This window comes from Eschscholzia californica, unplaced genomic scaffold (assembly GCF_041429995.1).
Source record: "Eschscholzia californica isolate CP2 unplaced genomic scaffold, dmEscCali1.0.p SCAF_2, whole genome shotgun sequence".
In the NCBI taxonomy this organism is placed as follows: Eukaryota; Viridiplantae; Streptophyta; class Magnoliopsida; order Ranunculales; family Papaveraceae; genus Eschscholzia; species Eschscholzia californica.
The window spans coordinates 47,938,644-47,962,426 of record NW_028238309.1 but is presented as its reverse complement, the minus strand read 5'-3'; the positions used below and the strand labels follow the sequence as shown (position 1 = coordinate 47,962,426).

The following is a 23,783-nucleotide window of genomic DNA, read 5'->3' as shown; positions in this document are numbered from 1 at the left end:
CAAAAAACAACCCATTTTCTTATTCTCTATTTATTCCCCATATTATTTTCGTTTTCCTTTTTCTACATTTTTCTTTCATTTTGGGAAATATATTTGTAGAAAAATAAATAGTACAGGAGAAAATTGTAAAATACTTGATTATATTTGCATTTGTATTCTATTGGGTAGGCACGATAATTAAAATAGCTTAATCACGATTTCTTTATCCATATCCATTCTATCATTCTTGTCCAGTAAAACTTACCTCATTTGAATTTGGTAAACCAACGTCTAACTTAAGAAATATCCAACTTTAATTATATTATTGATATAGTGAAGTCTAATGGTGTATTTGATTAGCATTTTTCTAAAAAAAATATATTTTTTTTAAATTATCAATTTTGTCAAGCAGGCATTTTAGGAAATGAAGCAAACCAATTTTCTCAAAAAGTAAGAAATCACGGCCAACCTTCTCCTTGAGAATTTTTTTCGTGTTAAAATTGTTTACAATTTCATTTCATAAACAACACTACTACTTCCAAATACATATTTTTTTTGGAACGGGGAGATACGAGTTATAGTCTCCCTATTTGACAAATACACATCTTACCACCCAAACAAAGTAGAATGTGAATATGGGGTAGGTATATAAATTATAAATGTTGACTAGGCCTCAATAGAACCCTATCCAAGACCAAAGAATAACAAATTCTGAGATATTCAGTGTAACAATTTAGCTTAATGTAGCACAAAATCATCAACAAGAAAGAAATTTCACTATTAATCCATCGGAATGAACTTAATTACAGAGAGATACAAGAAAACATAACAAATTCGTACGAGCCCCTAATATATAGAGGTACTACCAAATGCAGCAGATATGGCATTGCAATGGATTGATCCACATTATAGTGATAACGGAGTTGTTCTTCCGGGAAAATAAACAGATCTCCTGGTTGAAATGTTTGTGTATAAAGTTTGTTAGCCGTATCAATACATCCAACATATAGGATTCCACAGAGGAAGGGAAGTTTGTTAGCCGTATCCATACATCCAACATATAGCAGTATTCATTAGTTACTGTTATCAATATTGTCCCCGTTTTAGATTTAAGCTTTGGATTGTTTGAGCAGAGATGGAAATTACAAGGCTTTTTTTTTTTGCTTGAAGATATCATCCTACTTCTTGTCTTTTGTTTTAACTTTTGAAGTACAAATTATTTGAAATGCAAATATGCTATACTAAGAAACCTTGGTATATAACAAAAATGTTAAGAGTAAGCAAAATTTCTTAAGAATCAACAATTTACAATGCTATGAATAAAACCAAAACGAACCCATTAATCATCTCAAACATATAATTGCTATACATAGTGTTAAAACCAGTTCCTATTTTAAGGTAACTCGATATCCCATGGAACCATATAAAACATCTATGTGTAATAAACGAAGCATGTACCTCCTCCGATTTTCTTTAACTTATACTATCATTTAGATGTGCACAATTGGTAACAATAAACTCGAATATAAGTTTGAATTTTCATATTCTCAAAACCCCGATAAATGTTTCTTGAGTGAACGTTCGAAATCATGATATGTTTCTAAATATAAATAAAAAATACGAAATCACCATAGACTAATTGGGATTTGGGAATACGTTTGAATCAATATTTCAAGCTATACCATCATTGTATGACTTCCATTTTTATGTACTTACACTTTGGAGCTACTACTAGCTAACCTGAAAACATGAAAATTCTCTCATTTTATATAATCATGGATTACCTCTGTATTATCCTAATCAAGAATTGATTCAACACTAAAAAAAAAAAACAAAAAAAACTCTATACCTCTTAAACCCCATCACTAATCAATGCCACTTGATTCGTTCGATTTCGATATTGCTTATTCTTTATTGAATTCTTCAGCACTATTAATTCGACAAACCCCGGTCTTCAAGAATCTGCCCTGTATTTCACTTAGGATTGGTGTTCTTCTGATCTTGATCGAGATGAACTACTGGATCTTGATTAAAATAAACATCTAAATCTTGGTCAAGATAAACGTCTTGATCTTGAATAAGATGAACTTCTTGAGCTTGAATAAGATGAACTTCTTGATCTTGATTTAGATCAACTTCTAGACCTTGATTAAGATCAACTTCTAGACCATGACGAAGACGAACTTGTTGATCATCAATCGTAGTATATGAATAACGATGAGGATAAGGAATTTCATTCAAATTAGACAATGGGAACTTCTCAAAATCATATAATCGAACTTCATCTTTGCTCTGAACTTGTTGATCTTGAGGTTGTGGTTGATAAACAGGACTAACAACTCCATTATCATTATCAGTAATCTTAAGATAAAGAACATGAGGTCCTGATTGAACATTATATAACCTAATATCTAATTCATCCTTCATTAATAATCCATAATTTGTGAATATATTGATTGTTGAAAATGGGATTCCAATTATCTTATTAATCTTCTCTTTGATCTGTTTTACTGTATCTGTTTTACCAATACTCATATTAAACATCAAATTCCCAGTTGATTTTTCTTTAAATTCAACTTTCATTATTTCATTAGGAGGAAGCTCATTCAAATCTAAACGCGTAAATGGGGGTTGAACAAAATGATGATTTTCATGAGTGAATTCAAGAAAAATAGTAGACCTATCTTGAATTTTGTAGAAATGAATATGACGATCGTCTTCTTCCATAATCTGACCATTGAATTTGAGTATCTGTTCTGAAATTGGGGTTTTGATATGATTTTCAATCTCCTCTTTCAACTTAACAACTCTAGTAAATGAAAAGTTTACTGTCATTGGAAACATAATTCTATACAATTCTATCTCGATGTATACCGTGCCTTCCATTTCTTGTTAACTTGATACTTTCTCTCTCTCTCTCTCTAGATTTCTCTCTAACTTTGATCTTCTTTCTTTCTTTCTTTGCTATTTTGTGAATTTTCTTAAAGATCGGGGATACATATATATAAGCTAGGGTTTTATTTCGTTAGGGTTTCTCTCAGTTCAACTGTCTCTAGATTTCAGTTGTTTGTGACGGTTTTCTATCAAATTTAACCGTTAGAAGTTGTTAGGAGGCTAACTGCCATGAGTTTCATGATATTGTTTTACATATGTTAATCTAAACTTTCTTGCATTTGTATCTAGAACCATTCACTGAAATTTGCAGATCACAAGGTAATAATCTTACGGTTATAAGTAGAAGTGTGGTATAAGTTCAATGGAAGTTGTTGTGTAAGATAAAGTTTCATAATCTGCAGTTTCAGTTCTTGGGGATATTATTATGTAACACCGGACTTTTACTCCATTACATTGTTTGACATAAACTTTGTCCTCAAACCTCGTTGCCCAAGTGGTTGATAGTGTTGACATAAACTCCAAAATCTTAGAGGTTTCAGGTTCGATTAGCAGAGGAGGTGGAATCCATGGTTATTGAATTTGGGTTATTAAAGATAGAAATAATAATAATAAGTTTGTCGGGCTACTGGCTCTACGTTGTCGAACTTTAGGCCTCTTTAATTATTTGTGAACTTAAGCAGTTATCATGCTTATCATATCTTGATGATGCATCGATGTCTTGTAATGACTAACGTAGATCGTAATCAATTTCTCAAAAAATAGTAACACAAAAGGTACATTTTTTTTTGTTGAGAACAAAAGGTATATCGTTCCTTAAAAAACGTACACTGATAGTATTCTCAAGAGAAAGTACCAAGACCGAGACAGTGTTTCGTGGGGATAGATAGTCTCACCTCAATTTTCAGATATTAAAAATAAATAAAGATGAGTCTAAAAAAAATAAATTATATAATTGTAAGTCGTAGGATTCTTACTAGCTAATAATTGCTTGTTTGTTAGTTGTGTCGACTCAAAAAATTAATAGGTCACATGTTTGATTCGCGGAGTCACGGTGGGAATGAAATTAATCATTTATTGACTTGTATTAAAAGTTATATCTATACTGGGGTGTCATTAATTTTGTCCTAATCAGCTTTTGTTCTAATTAGCACAATTCCGTTTTGTTATCTATATAACAAAACACAATGTTTTGTGCTGACTGGGACAAGCCAAAAGACAAATCCAGCCGTCCGTTGCGAATTTGATATGTTTCTCACCTTTAGATCTATTACCCACCTTGATTTATTGACCTACTCAAAGAAGAAAGTGACTAAACCCTTTGATATGGTCGGTTATATTCCCTGGCGCCTTATCCCTCTTTCCCTTCCCGCGTTACAACTCTCCAAACGTTCCAACATTGATGAAGAAATTGATGACCTGATGGAATTCCTTATCTTCTTATCTTCTCCTTCACTCTTCTTCCATTTCTTCATCAATTTCTTTTATGGATTTAGGGTTTTGTTCATTTCTTTTTAATGGTTTCCTTTTCAGGTTCAGGTGTTTTGATGAATCATGGCAGAGGATTTCCAAATCGAAATGGTGTTGTAGGGTTCGTGTTCATTGGTTCTTTGTTACAGTGATCTTGTAACTACCTAGACCGAATCGAAATGGTTTTATTTTCATGGTGGATGGGTTCTTCGTCAATTCTTTTTCTTCATCACTTTCTTTTCAAATTCTCTTCAATTTATTTGATTCAGGGTTTTCTTCCTTTCTTTTTAATGGGTTTCTTTTCAGATTAAGGTGTTTTGATGAATCATTGCAGAGGATTTCCAAATCGAAATGGTGTTTAGGGTTCGTTTTCATTGTTACAGTGAGTGATCTTGTAAGTACTTAAACCAAATCGAAACAGTTTTATTTTCAATACTTAATATGGTGGATGAGTTCTTCTAAAATGAAATTCTTGTAAGTACAATATACCTAATTTGATCGAAATGGTTTTATTTTCAATAAAATGGTTTTATTTTCAATACTTATATATGGTGGATGGGTTCTTCATCAATTTCTTTGATTTTGGGTTTTCTTCCTTTCTTTTTAATGGGTTTCTTTTCAGGTTCAGGTGTTTTGATGAATCATGGAAGAATGATCTTGTAAGTATCTAAACCAAATTGAAATGGTTTTATTTTCAATATTTATATATGGTGGAGGAGTTCTTCTAAAATGCAAGTCTTGTAAGTACAATATACCTAATTTGATCGAAATAGTTTTATTTTCAATACTTATATATGGTGGACGAGTTCTTCTAAAATGAAAGTCCTGTAAGTACAATACACCTAATTTGATCTTGAATAGACGAAGATCCTTCGATGATAAGTATTGAAAATAAATTACAGGTTATTCAACCTCTTGGTTTAGGGATTTAGGGATTTGTTCGATTTAGGTTTAGGAATCTAGGGTTTTGTTCATTTGTTTTTAATAGTTTTCTAATGATTTAGGGATTTGTTCGATTTGGTTGGTAGTTCGATTTAGGTTTAGAGAAATTGATTAAGAATTGTAGCCTCTTGGTTCAGGGATTTAGAGTTTTATTCATTTCTTTTTAATGGTGTTCTCATGATTTTTATGGATTTCTTTTCAGGTTAAGGTGTTTAGGTTTTTGATGAATCATGGCAGAATATTTGCAAATGGAAATGGTGCTTAGGGTTCGTGGTCATTGGTTCATTGTTATTCAATTACAATGAGTGATGTTATTTATTTTCATCCTCTAGGTTCAGGGATTTAGGGTTTTGTTCGATTTGGTTGATAGTTAGATTTAGGTTTAGAGATCTAGCTGCAAAATTATCTACTTTTCTGATATTACTTCGATTTCATTTTCTCTCTCTCTCTCTCTCTCTCTCTCTTTAGATTATGGTTTTATTGTTTTAATCTTTACAGATATATAATACTGCGCATTTCTTTGTTTAAATCTTTACAGGTGTATAATATTTTCACCGTTTAAGAGTAGATTTATTGGATGCTCCTAGAAAATGGTAAGACCTTTTCATCTCTCTAATTATCATTTATCTTTAAGTGTTTTACTGTTTCATTCTTTACAGGTATACACACTCTCTCTTTCTGTGTAAATTTTTTAAGGTTTTATTTATTCTGATTCATCGAGGATAACTTTGATGTTGCTGACTGATAACTCTAATATGATTTAGATTTTTCTTCTCTGTTCTCTTTTTAATTGTGCTTAGATAAATTGAGACCTACAATATTTACCATTGACACACACTAAGTGTTCGACAAATTTCCTAAATGAATTCATTACATTATCCTGTTCCTTCAATTTGGTGGCTTAAGGTGAATATTAAAAGCGGGGCTTACGATAAATTGAGGTGTATTTTAGCTATTTCCCTAAAACTGTAGCTTCTAATTTCTTCTCTACCTTTAAATTGGTAGTAACAAATTTCATGCAAAAATTCTACCATATCTTCATTAGTTGTGAAATCTCTTTCTTTTACGTTAAATCTTCTTTGTTTCAGTCTCTATTTCTGGCTCTCCTTCGAAATTTATAGTTAGGTTTCTTATAGTTACCTAACATATATATGCTACTGCTTTTTATATCTAAAAATACCGTTCTATGTGGATTTGTCAACTTTTTATTTTATACATGTGATTCTTAAGAAATTTTGCGCTCCTTAGGTTTCTTCCCATGAACCATGCTTAGATACAACGAATTTAATTCGTTATTGTTTTTGTTATTAAGTTGTATGTTGATGGAGTGAGTTCAGTGTTATATCTCATTGTTTTTAACTTCACGTTAGTTTGGTGTTTTTTTATGAGCTGAGCTCTGAATTCAAATCTTCTTGGCGGATCACCCATTTTTGTAGCCCAATCTGCTCATATAATTAGGTGCCATTACTATATTGCATACAATCTATTTGAGTTTTTATGCATGTAAAAAGATAATGTTGATACCTATAATTCAGGGATCCGAGATTCACATAAAATGGTAGACGTCAATTTGTTGAATCATGATAGATCATCTGACTTGCGTTGGAGGTTACAATTTCTACTAAATCTATTTAAATAGGGAATTATTGGGTTTGTGTTCAAATGTTCCATTCAGTTATTTGAATCATGATAGATTATTTGACTTGCGTTGGAGGTTACAATTTCTACTACGTCTATTTAAATAGCGAATTATTGGATTTGTGTTCAAATGTTTCATTCAATTAGTTGAATCATGATAGATTATCTAATTTGTGTGGGAGGTTATAATTTCTACTACTTCTATTCAAATAGGAGAATTATTGGGCTAGCACAACACATATTTTATGGAATGCAGGTTTTATTCTATATGAGATGCTTTATGGTTGTACATCTTTAAGGGAAAAGACATACTAAAATCAAGCCTCTGATTTTGGATTTGGATTTGGGTTCTGCGTATCTTCTTATCATATAATAGCATAAGATACAAGTAAGTTAATCTCACTGATTCTTCTATTATGCTCACCTATGTTTTAGTTTCATTTTGTTTTTCTTTCTAGACTTAGTTGCAGACAACATCCTTTTCAGGAAAAACAATGAATTAAATTTCTGTAACTTTTGTGCTACATGAATCACTTTTGAGGAATTACTTTTGAGGGATCATCTTTTTCCAAAAAATGTAAAATTTTAGTATTTAAGAATTGTAAGCTTGTTTGCGTCAAACTGGATATTTTGGTTATAAGTATCGAAAACTAACTCTTTGATAAATATGTTGTTAATATTTCTTCCTACCACTTCAGAGTATTTTTATAGAATTTATGTTCATTTAGATTTCAATTTTGATATGTATTATTGTCTTTTTTATTTTAAATAACTTAAATCATTGGTGAAGTTTTATACTCCTATTTCTTATTGTTTTCAATAGGTTTGACGTCTATTACTTGGAGAATTATGTCCCCACTTATCAGTTATTGTCAACTTTACAATTTTTCAGTTAAAAAAGAGTTCGACTCTTCGCAATATTCATTTCATGATGTTGAATTCATTTCGCGATGTAGGTTATGCCATCTGATTCTGCAAAAGCTCCAAATGACTAGATATAGATAACTTACCTTCGGTAATCCCGTAATATATAGTTGAATTCTCCTCTTAAGTGCTTTTGGAGAACCTATCTCTGCCTATTCGATGCACATCCCGCGTTCGCTTCCGATGATGAATTCACCTTAGGAGCACAAAAGATACCATAATTCATAATAAAAATGAAACTGGTGTAGAGTTTTGACTACTTCATTATTGTGTTTGAATACCTTCATTAGTAGCAGAAACTCTACATTTTTGTCTGACATGGTATTTCTTCAAGAGATTTTGAATAAAGTCTATTTTTCTTTTTTTTGTCACTGTAAGTTTCTACTAATATTGTTTACCGTAACCTTTTTACTTTTCTTATTGTTCTTGCTTCAACAATTTTTTTAAGCTAGAAAAGACCCTATACGTCTAAAATTTCATTGTTGCTCGAATTGGCTTCACTTTATTTCTTGTGTGTTTTTATCATTTTTTTGCTTTCAATGGGTATCAATACACTCTCTACCGTAACCTTTTTCGTTTTTTTTCTTTTTGCAGGTTTACGAATTATGAGTAATCTCGTACAAAGTCAACTGAAAGTTTGTTTTACATCTCATTTCATGTTAATATTGAAGTTTCAGTCCTTGATGTTATTTGTCAAAATCTGCATGGAATGTAATGTAACTTTTATGATCTCCTCTCCGAATGGGTATTTAGAACATTTTACAATTTGGTCAAAAGGTATTTTATGTTTATTTTTAAATGACATGAATTTATGGTATTGCCTAATTTTCATTTTGGATTTTTATATCATTATCATTTTCTATATACAATTTACCATTGTGTTTGACGATATTTGCCCGTGCCCTTGGGCACGGGTTATACCTAGTCTATATAACAAATGACATAGGTTTTCATGCCATGTCATAACTTTCATTTATAAATCTCCGCCATCCAATTTTCTATTGTAAATCACAACCCTTCTTTTTTAAAGAGTCTTTAAAAGATAGGGAGTGGGTAGTTATTTTCACTTTTACACCCTATATTTGGATTGAGATGGGAAGAAAACTAATAACCAGCTCTCCTAACCAGATAAGTTATTGTGTTGTACCTAAAGGACTTTGGATTCCTTATATATAATAAGAGGAAATTGAGAATATGAACATTTAACCACTAATTAGAAATAAGCGAAATAAATTATGATAATAATGTTTTTCTAAATGAGTTTGTGATATTTATTTTTCATCATATTTACTTACCAAAAGGATATTGATAATTGCAATTAGTGGACTTTTCTTCTGCTTACATTTTTAGATGCAACACTCACAATTGTTCAGTAATCCAGATTAGCTAAAAACTGAGAGTAAAAAGTAAACTCAAAAGTGATTGTTATCCGTATGAAGCCCAAAGGTGATTGTTACTCTAAAGGCTTCATACGGAAAACAAACGACCGAGATCAACAAAATTAAACCCAAAGGTGATTGTTATTCGTATCAAGCCCTTAAAGAAGCTGCATGATTGAAAACGTGAAAACGTCCTTTAGGTAGTGATTTGGTGATGGCTCCTAATAAAGAACAATAGTTAAGACAATAGACAAAAAGTTCTATTCATATATGGTAGGTAAGGCAAAGTTATTGTGTTGTACCTATAGGACTTTGGATTCCTTATATATAGTAAGAGGAAATTGAGAATATGAATCTTGAATCATGAGTAGTTTTGACTTTTGAGGACATTATTGACAGAAAGATAGACATAAAAGAATAACCACTTTTACAGATTTTACAGCGACAGTCTTTGAACTCGACTAAGAATCTACAAGGGTAAATTCCTAATTTTTCGATCAAATTAACAAATAGCAAACCCTCGGGCAATCAAAATCAAATTACAAAATAAAGAATGGCATGAAGAAGAATGAACATCACTCACCAAACATTATAAATTTCGGAACTGGATTATAATTCAAGAAACTTGGAACATAGAAAGCTACTTGAAAGACCAGTACCAACTTTCAGAGATTTCTTTTGTCTTTATCTTCAAGTAAATCCAGTTTCAGGATGAGCTTCTATATGAAAAAAACACAAACACTTAATGAGCAATACTAAATTGAAATAATTCAAGCTTATGAAAAAACTGAATCATTTAACCCCGATGAAAAGAAATGATATTCAATATATGAACTGAATCCGGACTAAATACTATTTTCTTTCCTTCATGGTTCTTTTTGATTTTATGATGAAACTGCTAAATTAAACTGATGCAGATAATATGAAGCAATTTTAGGAAAAAAAATGAGAATCCTATACCAAACTGTACAGAATCCTATACCAAACTGTACAGAAAGAGAGAGATAGAGGGAGAAAGAGATATTACTTGGTTAGTGGCATTGTTAGTTCCAAATGAGTTTCTGAGGGTTGAGTTCCAAATCTTTTGCTATTAAAAAATCTAACAAAAAATCAAAATCGAGAATCGACGGAAATGTCCCACTTTTGTAATCATATTTCTGCAATTTATCAAAGAAATAAATATGACAGCACACCTAAATCTACTTATACTGTAACCAGAAATCCAGATTAAATTATGAACAAATAGGGTTTAGATATTTGATTTGTTAAAGAAATCAGAACCATACCTGTTCTCACCTTGATTCCTTTGAACTCTAATCACGGTGAAATGAAAACTTCAATCAGAAAAATGAAAAACATAGAGAGAGTTAACTGAAAAAGGAAAAAATGAGATCAGAAGATTGAAAACCCTTCAATGATTCACATGGAATCATTGTTGATGGCTTAGTAGAAGAACTTGAGTTGATTGAAATCAAAGACAAAGAGGTAGTCGTAAACTCTCGTCTTCCTTTTGTTTCTTTCTGCAAGTAACGCTAGAAGTTGAAGGATGTCTCTGACTTCTCTTTGTTCTCTCTGTAACTCCTTTTTCGTTTAAGAGGCTTGGGCGTTTCAGAGGTGTAGTAGTAAATGGAGAGAGAAAGCGGGTTGGATCATTATTGTCGTTTAACCAGCCGGGTAGATTAAGGGTTTTATTTACCTACTTTCATTTAGAGGGTGATTAAATTTGTTACTTTTAGGGTGAGTAATTGATCAAAGGGTGTGGATCTTATCAAAATCGCAACGGACGGACGGATTTGTCTCTCGACTTGTCGCAGTCAACACAAAACATTGTGTTTTGTTATATAGATAGATAACAAAACAGAACTGTGCTGATTAGGACAAAAGCTGATTAGGACAAAATTAATGACACCCTCTTCCTTTCTTCCTCTGTCGACGTAACGCCTCTCCTTTCTTGTTTCAATTTTTTCCCCCAAACCCTTCTTCTTCACATTCATTTTCCAGTCTCCTCATCTCCTCTTTTACCCCAAAACCCTAAAGTATCTCTCCTCATTAATCCCCTTGTTATTTGGAAAGAAATAGAAGACGAAGGGAGTTTATAATCAAAACTTTTCAGGACCAAAGAACTGCATGAAATCGATAAGGTTTTATTATCTCTCTCTCCCTCTCTCGCTCGGATCATTACTTTGATTTATGTTTTGCTTTGATTTCTGTTATATAGATTCTTTTTCATTCTAAATTGTTGAATAATTTTGTGTTATAATCAGATTTGGAGAGGGACAGTACGAAAACGCTGGAAAAAGAAAATGAGTTACATTGAGCAAATGGAAGACTTTTATGGATTAAAAACCTATTTGAAGCTATAGGTTTTGCTCTCCCTCTCTCTATATCTCTTATATTTTTAACCTTTGTGTCTGACTGGTTTAAGAATGTGGAGGATATTGATTTTTGAGGGCTAAAGTTTCTTGCGGAGTATATAATCTTGAGTTCTTATGGATATATGATTTTTACTTTCTAATCAATTGAGGTAGATGACCCATCCATGTTTACAATTTTGACCCATCCATGTTTTTTCTTACAACCATAGAAGCTTCTTCTTTCAGTCTGGAAACTCAAAAATAAGGTAAACAAGTATGAATTTAATTTTCGCTCATCCTTTATCGAGTTAATTATTTAATGAAGAAATCAATTGATTTTGCATACAGAACTATCAGAGTTTTTTGCAAACGTTTTGCCCTAATATCTCATGTAGGTTATTGGATTTTGAGATAGTTTAAGATAATATTATTGTCGATTTGAAAATATATGTTCTTGATTGAGTTCGTAAGGAAGTAATTTCTTATTCATCGAGCTTAATTTTGGGAGAAAGCTATATAATTGAGTGATTTGATCAAATTCTAATATTTTTTTTTATTATCTTGGATATGATTTTAGGACTCGGGAGTATATCTAATTTCTTGATCATCTACACTTTTTCTCTTTTGTCTGGTTGATCCTCTTTGACATTCTCACATAAGGCTACTACAATTGTTTTTCTTTGAAACTACTTCTAATGTGAATGACACTAAAAATACATTATGGAATCTAAAGGCCTGAATATATTTTATTTAAAAAAACTCAAAAGCAAGCTGAAAGAGGGTACGCAACAACCGGTTGAACGTGTTGTTATCCTTCAACTAATGCTAACGGTTTGGATTTGGTTTAAAACTTATCTGGTTAGGAGAGCTGGTTATTAGGTTCTATCTTTGTTGTAAATTTGATCCTGAATTTGATTTTTTCCCCTTTTTCCTATCCCATGTTTTGAGTTTTGAAGGGTTGGTGTTAAGGTTATTAGAAATTAAATGACAAGAATGCTAGGAATTGGTGGAGAAATGTATTGTTATTACTTTTGTATTGATTTCAGTTTTTCGGTTCATGACGTGCAGTAGTATATGAAGCACTTGGGGTAAGTACCTATGCTGCACTTGAAGGAGATGTCCTTCGACCAAGATTTCAATGCGAGCAATTTGTCGAATAGGACAATTGATGAAGAAGATCATCAAGTCCGTTTAGCTAGAAAGCAACTACGATCGTCGAATTACGAAGTAATTCGCGGCTAACTTCGATCAGATCCTACAACGGATTACACATAAGAATGGCTATTTAACCGGATGATATGACTCGTGGGAGTGAGATATTAATAATGGGAGTGTCTCATAAATATATCTTATAGGCCTAAAACAAGTGTAGGCAAAAATAGCAAAAAGGCCCGAAAAAAGGGGTTTTGGGCCTAAACCGATTGGAGCACTTTTAGGGCTCGGATTGGGTTGATTTTTGGAGGGTCAGTTCCTCTAAAAAGGAACGTAAAATTTGACAATTTTGGCTGTGTTTGGACGTCACCTCCTCAAGGAATTGAGAAAATATCAACTACTTGTTATTTTCGGCAATTTCCTTAATCTTATTCTAAAGGGTCTTTTAGGAAACCAAATTAGAGGTGGACTCTTATTAGGGTTCTATATAAAGACTCTTAGGGCAGAGAATAAGGTGTGGAATTTCTCATATAGCTTTCTTACTCTACCACATCAAGTAGAGAGGAGAAAGTGAGCTAATTCCCAAAAGCTATCAACTAGTCAAGAAGAAGTATTCTTCTTTATCAAACTACCATTGGAGTTCTAGCTAGATTTCAAGGTGGGAGATTAAGTACACCATTTGGTGTCCCAAGTAGAGGAGCAACAATTGGAGCTCTTGGTCTTCTTAAGCGATTGGAAACCTTCGAGGGAAAACTAGCGATTAAGGTAATCTTCTAGTTTTACTTAGTTACTTAGTTAATCATTAGTTTATGCATGTGATCCTGAGATACTAATGTTAGACATGAGATGTCTGAGATTCCGCCATAAACATTAGTAAGGAATAAAACCCAACAGCACTTGGGGTAAGTATCTATACTGAATGTCTATCTAAAGTACTTTGTGTCTGAATTTTGAAGACACACTAAATTTTGGTATATATATATGTTGTTTAATTTCTATCAATCATGATAAGGAACTAAAAAGGATATCAAATTACAGTGATGTCAACCTACACTTTGTCGAATCACCGACCTTTGCCCCTCCTGCAGTTAAAATTGACATGGCAGCACAAGAGAAGTAAGTTTTTCTACTTCTTCATGTTCTTTGCATTGCCTAAACAGTCCGTCATTTTTTTTGCTTTTCTTCCATGATACTCTATTAAAATGGTATTTTGAGGAACCTCAGGTGAATATTTGACTCTGAAACTGGATCCCTAGGACACAGATGATAACGACCCAAGCTGAACATTTTTTTGGTTTTTGGTTTTGTTCTAGCTTTCTACAATTTAAGCCAGCATATTATGTACCTCAACTTATTTTGGTAGCAAATTTCAATACTAGGTAGTTGGGCTTAGGCTTTGATACCAACGGATGCCCGAGCGATCTTTAGTGAAAATGATGTTACATCTGTAGCCAATTTCAATACTAGGTAGTTGCCCACTAGCCTAGCTTGACAATACACAAACTTCCTTAGCATAAGCTTGCCTAGCCCAACCAATGTTTCTCCTCTTAAACGCCAAAAAGCACTTGAAAATCTAGCCAACATGTAAGATGAGTTTCATGTTACGAACCTCAAGTCTGAAAGATCTTCCTTGACAATGTGGGACTGGTTGCTTCAATTGCCTATCCTCGAGGCCTTTAATATTCAAGTATTTTGTTTGCAAAATTGGTCTTATAATTTAGTCCCCAATTGGAAAGGTGATAAGGAGAGAAAGTGAAGGTAAGAATACTGAACTCGCTTAACATTCTGAAAATCGGAGAACAAACTATTGAACAGTCAAATAGATATGAAAATTGATTTAAAATTTGCCATTTCAACAGTTCTTAGATATGGGGTAAGATCAACGTACAAGTCTTCCTCGCTCTCACTTGGTTGAAGTGAGTTCACATCAAAATATTATTCATCTACTATGATGGTTTGAAATTTTTCTTAGTTTTTGTTGTGTTCGTGTTTAATCAAAATATTATTCATCTACTATGATGGTTGAAGATTTGGTATATTGAGGATTGTTTCTATTTACTACTTTACAACATATGGACCGGTGATCTAGCGTTCTCCTAGGAAGGTTTCTGTGACATCCCATGTTTTCGGTTAAACAAATAAAAGGCTACGGCTAGAAGAGGGATTATTTGGCATTTAGGATAAGTCAAATTGGGAGTCAAATGGTAATTAATGGAGGTTGATTTAGTTGAGTATAAATATAGAAGGGGGACTGGTTTGTTAGGTGAATGCAAATAAAGGATCTAAAAACAATTAATTTTATGGCCACTTCCTTAAAGGACACGTGGCACCTTAATCTTTCATTTACTTCCCAACCAAACCACTTCATGCTGCTTACACGTGACAATAAATGGCCAACCATAACCCCACGTTGCTTTTCCAATGGCCGCGGCTTTGGGGAATAATAAAAAATCTCCGGGACATAAAGACTTTGTCAATCGAAATTGACTTAAAGACCATATTTATGATTTTGCCCAATAATTTATGAAGTTGATTATTGACCCTTAATCTTCATTTCCTTATTCACCTTACCTCAACCTCTCAATTTAAGACCATCACAACTTCCGGCCACCGTGACAACTTCCGACCACCCTCACGACCGTCATTTTCAACTACTTCTCTCCCCTGTTTCTCTTCTTTCCCCTCTCTTTCTCTCTCTAAAAACTGATCTTCTGTGAAGAAGGGGAGACCAGTACATCCATTGTGAAGAAGTATACTTTGGATTCGACTCTACTTGGAAGCTGCCGTATGCGGTTTCATTAAAGTGAAGAAGTAGTTGGTTCTAGGGTTTAACCTAGCGTGAAATGAAAGAAGGAAATGGCACTAGGGTTTAATCTAGGGTAAAATTGAAGAACAAATTGGTACTAAGGTTTAACCTAGTAGTCGATTTGTTGCCACCTTCTAAACACAAAATGGCTAGTTAGGGAGAAAAAATGTTGAGAGAGAATGTAGAGAGGTGAAAGTGCACTTACCAATTCATTAGCAATGACCCTGAAACTGCTAACCTACACCCGTCTAGTAACCTCTATTAACTCTTCTTCAACTTCAATATCCCTGGTTGTTTGGATTCTTTAAAGGGCAAATTAATTTATTTTTTTGTCTTCTTAACATGAAGAGATTAATTTTTAGAGAGTGAAAAGAAGAGAGAGAGGAAGAAGATTATGATGAAAATGGTGGTGGTAGTTGTGGTGGAGAAGGTGATAGAGAAGATGAAAGTTAGGGACCAATGTTTAATCAAGTTAATTTTTGGATTAAAAAATAAAATTCCCCCGAGAACGTATAAAAGAACATGGATTCCCTAGAGAATTTTATTCCCTGGAGATTATTCTTTATTCCCCAAAGCCGCGGCCTTTCCAATTTTCATTTCTTTCCCATACCCTGTTAGCAAATATCACAGAAGGTAAAAATCGTGTATTAGGGCTCCGAGGGATAATAAAGTTTATTCGTCGGAATTCAACAAAATTTGTTCCCGGTAATTCCAATCGACTTGTTTTACATATTTATCCATTCAGAATTTTGAATTTCGTCCGAAATTGGTGGTTTTGTGATAGCTATTTCGTATACTGTATAGTTGTACTAATTTCATTTGGGATCGAAATTTGGAGCTATGTGGACGATTATTATTCAATTTCTTGTTCAGGATCATTTTTAGAATGTTATGGACTATTTCGGGAATGTTATGGACTATTTCGGGGTATCCAAATATAGACGGGGTGCTGCCGAATTATTTTAGTGCTCGAATTTCATATTTGGAATAGTTTGGAAATGAATTGGAATAGAAATAGTTATCCGAATTTTGTCATATTTCACGTGAATGGACAGTTTCAGCTATAGATTTATAGTATGAAGTTCATTATATGATTTGTCAGCTTATGAAGACTCTAAAATGAAAAATAGAGCTTATGGGAAGTCGGTTAGTCGGTTTGTATGCATTTCAGGTATTCAGTGGACATGACTATGAAAGTTAGAGATCAAATCGATTATTTGAAGTCTTCCGACTACGGATTGGTTTTATGTTTCAAGTTTTCGTTGTTTTCTTTTATTTATTGTTTTTGTCGTGGAAGGTTCTTCGTTTAGAACCTAATGCTTCTATTCGATTTTTGGTTATTCTTCCTTATCCCAGAGTATGCGAATGAGGAGGAATAAGGTCGTCTGGTAGGCGGGAGTCTTTGGTGATGCAAGGACTGAGGTAGGGGTTCTGAATCCTTTATCCAGCATGGTTTTATAGATAATAAATATGCTAGATTCTATAGTTATATATGCGCCATTATAACTAGAGTTTAGGTAGCATGAAACTCGATTTATGTGATGAACTGAAATATGGTTGAATGGTTTTACTGCAATATGAGAAATGCTTTGGAACTGTTTTTACTGTGATTGCGAACTACTTGGGATTTTCTTGTATGTACCCGACTGCGGATTATGTCAACCTACGGGCATGTAGCCATTGAGGGTAGGATGACATGTGAACACGGGTGTGACCCGTGTGAGACCGGTGAGGTGGGCGACACTAGTCATGAGACCTGTGGGAGTAGAGTGCTTCACTTGCTGGTCATTGGTGCTCGTGCCTCCAGTTCGAGGCTCAGGGACGTACTTCTGACTGCTCGTGTGGGAGGTGACATTGATTGGGAATCCCTCTGCTTTGTGGCGATATGACTCTTGGTTGTTCCACTTCCGTGTTTGATAAGATAATGAATCGAATGAGAATATTGGTTTTGATAAATGAATGAAACGGATTTTGAAAGATGGCATTAGATGCATGACAGGGTACCGAAGAGAATGAGGTTCAGGTCCTTCCATGGTATTTGGGGGACGGCTCTCTTATTCGAACTCGGTGATCAAAAAAACATATTTAGATACTTAAGGTATATATGTATCACGAGGTAAACTCTTCAATGATTGCGGAATCCCTTAGTGGGAGAGGGACTTACCGACTAGGGGTAAATATCTTTCTTGAGGAGACATAATGCATTAGCTAGTGCCTAAATGGGCTAGTACTATCTAACGCACTCTAGGCTCTCCTGAGGAACTCTCCTCTTATTGGGAGCGCACCATGGGTGGGCAGCTAATCAATGCTATTGCTTGCTAGATTAAAGAAAATGGTTTTGTATATAGTACATACAGTAACTGGTTTGGTAACTCGTTTTGTCATGATGTTTACAACTTATTAAAGGAACTTTTGAAAACGTGATGGGTTTTGGATTGGTCTTCTACCAGAATAACTCGTGTCGGTGAGTATTCTGACCCCCTACCAGTTGTCAGTGTGCATGTTCTTGATTGTAGCCTCGAGGCGGAGTGTGTATTCCGGCCAGTGATCTTGTCTGACGAGGCTAGTGGCGTTGCGTCGTTTTCTTCGGTAGTCGTTTATTTGCTTTCCATTATTTTAAAGTTATGTAGTTATTGCAGAACTGAACTCGAATATGTATATATATATATATATATATATATATATATATATAACTTAGAGTTGTTTATAAGTTGTATCGGTGTTTTATGAGGCGTTTGTACGTTTGTGGTTCGGGTTTCGACCCGAAACTGAGTTGAGTTTGTTTAGCTTCCGCTCGATAGTTTATTTCTTTGTGTATGCGAATGTATGGTTTGCATGACAGGTTTTACAGGTGCGACCGGTTTGATTTACAGAGGAGACTCTGTAGGATTTCTGTCTCATCTGTGAATTGCCGGGCCGTGGTCGTGTCTATTTTGGGAAACGGGGCGTCACAGTTTCCTATTAGATTTCCATTTCTTTATCGTGATTGTGGGATCAAATATATTTGTTGTAACTTGTGGCTTAATAATCAGGTTGTTTCTTTTGGTAAATGAAGATAGGAGAAGGAAGTCAGTTAGCTTGTGGACGCATGGTCAGCCAGGACCTCTGTTATTAACTTGGTGATTGTGAAGAAGCTTGTAAATGATTTTTCAGATATAACTAATACAAAGAAGCCGAGGACAATAGGTCCGAAAACATCGAAAATCACAAAACAGTTCAACCTTTCCAAGGAAAAGGATCCCAGACAGTATGCCAACAAATACGATAGAAACATCCAACCCAAAAAAAGTAAGGTTTTTGTTGGTCTAAAGGTATTACTCTTTTGTCTTGATTCACTAATTTATAGTAGGGGTCGAATATTATATTTGTGTTTTGCAAGTAATAAGCCAAGTACAGCTCCCAAAATTCATAAGTTGGTTATTGTATCAACTCTATAAAGAAAGCGAGCAAGAATTGAGGGAAGGAGAAAAGGATCGCGAAGGCGGAGTCTGAATCAACAATATACTAGAAGCTTTTGACTTCAAGGTTGGTAGAACAAAGAGAACGCCAAAGTGAAGGCTTATGAAAGAAGAGATCTAGACTCTCACTTGCTTCTAGGCCATGTATTGCAGCTTATATGCTTACCTTAAAGTTTAAAAGTTTCTCAAGCTAACTCTTTGGTTCGAACTGGTATTTCATATGTTTTGAGGTAACTACTATTTTCTTTTGAAGTTGATACTAATTACACATTATTTTGATGAAGTTTTGATAATTTGAAGTTTTTTACTTCCATAAATTTGATTCCCATTACTTGTCTTGCCATGGTACTAAATGTCAATTTTTTTTCTACACTTTTGTGACACCGTAGTGAAGATAATGCTACACATTTGCCCTATTTCATTTTGTTCAAGCCCTAAACAATTTGTTTGGTTATACTCTCAGATTGGTCAGTGGTATATTCCTTATTAGGATATAATATTCGTGAATTCAACAAAGTACGACCTTCAAGGCGGATTACAAAGAAGTTCTAAAAATCCTTTTTCGAACTAATTGTTTGTAGATGTTCAATTTGCATTAGATGACTCATTTTCCATTTTAGGAACCTTCCCTCTTTGTTACTCTTCATTCTGTATTAACATACAGAAATTTAGTAATTTTTGTGTCTCTACATTCCCATTTAAATTGTGTAAATGTAGTTCTCATTATATGTTGCAATATTTTTTAAATTGATGAGTTTCTAAAAAGAAATTGGTTGAAAAATGTAGTTTTCTTTTCTTTGAACGGGCTAATAATATGATACAATTTCATTATATTGTGCTATACAACATGTCTGGCACCGGATTTCTCTATTAATTGTTTTAATTTTATTCTACTGATTACAAAATGTACATTTTGGTGGTAGTAATTTCAATTATACGGGTAGTATGGGCGGAGATAAAATAAAACAATAAAAATTATCTTCTCTAATTTATTAGAAAATATAGTTCATTTTCAAAATAAAGTCATTTGAGCTCTCTTTTGAAATAAGTTTACAACTGTTTGTTGTTTTTGTTTAGCGAATCTCCAAATGCCTCAAAAATATCTTTTTGCCAGAGGCACGGACTATACTAAATCTCTGTGCCGAAGGCACAGGCTATACTTAGTATAAATAAAGTAAAGATATTGATGGACTTTCATGCCCCTATAATGACCTTAGGAGTCTTCATGTGGCTTTTATGGTCCAAAATGTCTTTGATGGTGATAGTTATTACAGGTGAGCAAAAACCGATCACTATTCGATTCAGTTCGGCCGGAAAACCGAACAACTTAAATAGATTTGGTTTGTCTTTGGCTTTAGTTTCTAGAAACCGCCCAAACCAAACCGACCGAACTCTAAGGGAACTCTAAGGTATTTAACATACCAAAATATTATAAATAGAAGTAGAGAGTAACAAATACTAAACTTTAGTAATAAGTTTCGAATTATTTTTATTATTTAAGTTAATAATAGTTTAATAAAGTTAAAAAGTGTAAACTGAAAAGGAAAATAAATTAAAAGAACCCTAATCAAGAATAAGAAATTTATGTTTTATCCAATGAAATTGTGTTCGGATAAATCGATTAACCGAACTCAATCGAGCAGAACCATGTCGGCCGGCCGAATAATCGATTCGACTTCGACCGACGATTTAGTGAAACCATCACTTATTGGTTCGATTTCGGCTGAAGCTAAAACCGAAAAAAAACGACCGCTGCTCACCCCTAATAGTTATTAGGCTTAATCAATTTATGGGGTATCTATACCACATTGAATGTAATAACTCAGTAGAGAATCCGTGTAAATAAAAAAAACTTATTTTGACCAATATTTAAGAGTAGTTAATATCATTTTTCTAGGATTAATTTTGGGCCTATAATTTAAATTTCAATAATCTGTTGGATCTTTCAGATATTTTGGATACAATACTATATGGTATCTTTATAGGCAGCCCACCTTTTTTTTTTTACTATAGGCGCTCTGCTAGTGTAATTGACTCTAGTCAATCCAGTTTGATTGAAAAACTCTATAGACACACTTTTCTCGGACTTGAACCAGTCCGAGGTTTGGTTTATGACCTCCGACAAGACAACCAGAGACCTTGCTTAAGGTCTTGAACTGGTTCCAGTCTGAGACCTATCGGACTGGATCGAGTCCGAGATCACTTGAATATTTCAGATTTGAGATAACAGATTGTTTCTTACAAATCGCTCGAAACCAACATAAGAAACGATGATAAACACTTTCTAAAGATTTAACTGCTTCAAAAAAATTTCAACCACTGGATAAAAAGATATAATCATAAAAAGATTATGATTTATAGAACCAATTTAACCAGAAACTGAGATCTTTTGAAGTCTAACTTGAGTCTTTTTCTTCAATGAACGAACTATAGATGATGCTCATCAAAAGAACACGAAGAAATCTAAGATTTTTGTGAAGATTTTTAAAAAATCCTCAAAATGAAATGGAAGAAGAAAAAAGAAAAAGTCAAAAACTATTCGGAGTGCCTACAGACAAAACAAGCGAAAAGGTTGTGCTTCTATACAATGTTGAGCCTAAAGCAAAAAAATACTAGGAGCTTATAGAGGCATCCAAAGTGGAGAATACCAATTAGGGAAATTTTAAATGCACTCACCATATTTGTTATATACACTAAAGTGCCTGGTATTTTTTTGTTCAAATCAAACTAGACGTGACTCTGGCAGATAGAAATGGTAAGTGTATATAACGTTTGCCTACCAATTGCCAACTATTTTATCAGACATCCAGATATAGCCCATTATTTGGTTGGGCAGGAACGAAAACCCAATTTGGCGCAAATGAATGCGGTGTTGGTTCAAGTCGGACGGGCCGAGTATCGGAATCATATTGTCACCCTTCAAGGGTGGTCCTGGTTGAGATGGAGGGCCCGACACAGATTGGTGCTGGGAAAAGAAGCGAGCTTACGCGTCTCCTTTTTTGTGAAGTTATCTAAAAGTGCTTTTGTGCGTTTATCAAAACAGACTCCACGTGCCGTCGCATTATTTGTCCTGTCTTATTCCGACGTGGGTGTACATTACACCAATTTCTATTGGTCCACATCAGACGTTCACACTAGATATTGACTCTTTACCTAACTACCATAAATCTATTTCTATCTTGTAGTACAGTAGTATCAAAAACAAAGGTGACAGGGGGACTCCCTAAACCCTACTCCCAAGTGTACTCCCTCTCACATGGAGAAGGTCATTTTGGTCTTTTTACAGTTATTGTCAGACTGAAAAGATTAAAAGACCCTCCCATGTGAGGGGGAGTACACTTGGGAGTATAATTAGGGAGTCCCCCGGTCATTTTTGTATCAAAAAAGGTGTAAATAACTCAGGAGTTTCCTTCTCTAATCTATCACACGCATAAATCAATTATCCACAGTAGATATTTCCAAGAAGATCGCAGTTCACTCGTTCCACAGAAAGTTATATATAGAGAGAGAAACCCATACATTTTAGAGAGAGAGAGAGAGGTGACTAATTAATTAATTAATTATAATGAGAGAAATGATGATGAGTGTTTTGATTATAGTACTTCTTATGTTATTATCTACCTCTGTTGCTTCTGATTTACAGAAACCCTTACTTTATTCAGGTACTATTCTTTCTTTCTACCAACTAATTTGTGCTTAAAAAATGAAATTAGATGATCAAATTATCTTTTCTAAGCAAAATCTTTCATGGGTGTAAGTTCAAATTTAGTAATTCTTACTCATATGGATTTTCCCAAAACAAGAAACAGAAAATCCTTCGCCTTTCTAGTCATCAATGTGGTAGTTCACATACTAATCCAATAAATTGACTCATTTGTATCACGAGAAAGTTTAGAATTTTAGGTGTTCTAGACCAAATTCAGAACCAATATAGGGTTAGGAACCAATAACTTTTCAATGTCATATATTTAAGGATATGTTTTGGGTTTATTAATTCCTTTAAAATCTTCTTTCTTGTTTCTTAATTTGATTGTTAGATCATATAATTTTGTCCTTTTTCTAGGTGATATGGAGGAAAAGAATGTGGCTTGTGAGATGATAAATGACAAAAGATTAACCCAAAATTGCCTTAACTTTGTCTTGACTAATAGACTAGGTTTTGGTGGTGGTGTTGGCCGCCGAAGTTTACGTGGAGGTGGGGGCGGGCATGGTGGGGGCGGGCATGGTGTCGGAGGGCATAGTGGTGGTGGTGCTAGGGGAGGAAGATCACAGGGGGGTGGTTCAAGTACACCTCGCGGAATGGGAGCCGGTGTGTTACCAATATTGGGTGGAGCAGCAGGAGCGGCTGCAGTGAACAGCCACCATAACTACCGGAACCATAGGAATGCTGCTGCTAGTTCAACCCATTACCAATTTGGGTTTATTCTCCTAAGGACCAGTTTCATTGTTGTCCTATTTCTGTTTTAGTTGTAGGTAAAATCCTCTTCTTGATTGTTTGATTTGAAGAATGAAGGATTAAGTTTTTCTTAGAGATGTACAAAATGCAATTATCATAATGAGATTTAAAGAATTGTGTGACCGTGAAGTATAATTGTCCCATATACTTTCATTTTGTACAAGCTTTCGACTTCAATTGTCGTAAATAAAAGAAAAACCATGTTATTTACTCAGATGGACCACAAAAAAGAAAATAAACGATGTTGCTCACTCATGTGAACCCAATGGGTCACATCCAGAATAGTCTAACCAGCTTCACCTAGAGGCAACCCTAAAAGGTTCCTTGACCTTT

At 34.0% G+C, this 23,783-nt stretch overlaps 3 long non-coding RNA genes across 6 annotated transcripts; all 3 read left to right on the top strand.

The window, feature by feature from the left end:
- Nucleotides 1–4,307: 4,307 nt before the first annotated feature.
- On the top strand, nt 4,308–8,644 carry LOC147558556 (uncharacterized). Of its 4 annotated transcripts, none has more exons than XR_015233498.1 (5): nt 4,308–4,735; nt 4,964–5,000; nt 5,486–5,549; nt 5,822–5,876; nt 7,178–8,644. It is a non-coding gene; the product is annotated as an uncharacterized LOC147558556 (long non-coding RNA). The 4 variants fall into 4 exon arrangements; XR_015233497.1 differs by having other exon boundaries at nt 4,653–4,735; nt 5,822–7,309; nt 7,878–8,280; XR_015233496.1 differs by having other exon boundaries at nt 4,648–4,735; nt 5,822–8,644.
- Nucleotides 8,645–13,762: 5,118 nt separating this feature from the next.
- On the top strand, nt 13,763–19,320 carry LOC147558555 (uncharacterized). The gene is made up of 3 exons (XR_015233494.1): nt 13,763–13,846; nt 18,569–18,824; nt 18,976–19,320. It is a non-coding gene; the product is annotated as an uncharacterized LOC147558555 (long non-coding RNA).
- A 3,098-nt stretch (nt 19,321–22,418) lies between these two features.
- LOC147558554 (uncharacterized) lies at nt 22,419–23,579 on the top strand. Its single transcript, XR_015234412.1, has 2 exons — nt 22,419–22,656; nt 23,058–23,579. It is a non-coding gene; the product is annotated as an uncharacterized LOC147558554 (long non-coding RNA).
- Nucleotides 23,580–23,783: the final 204 nt, after the last annotated feature.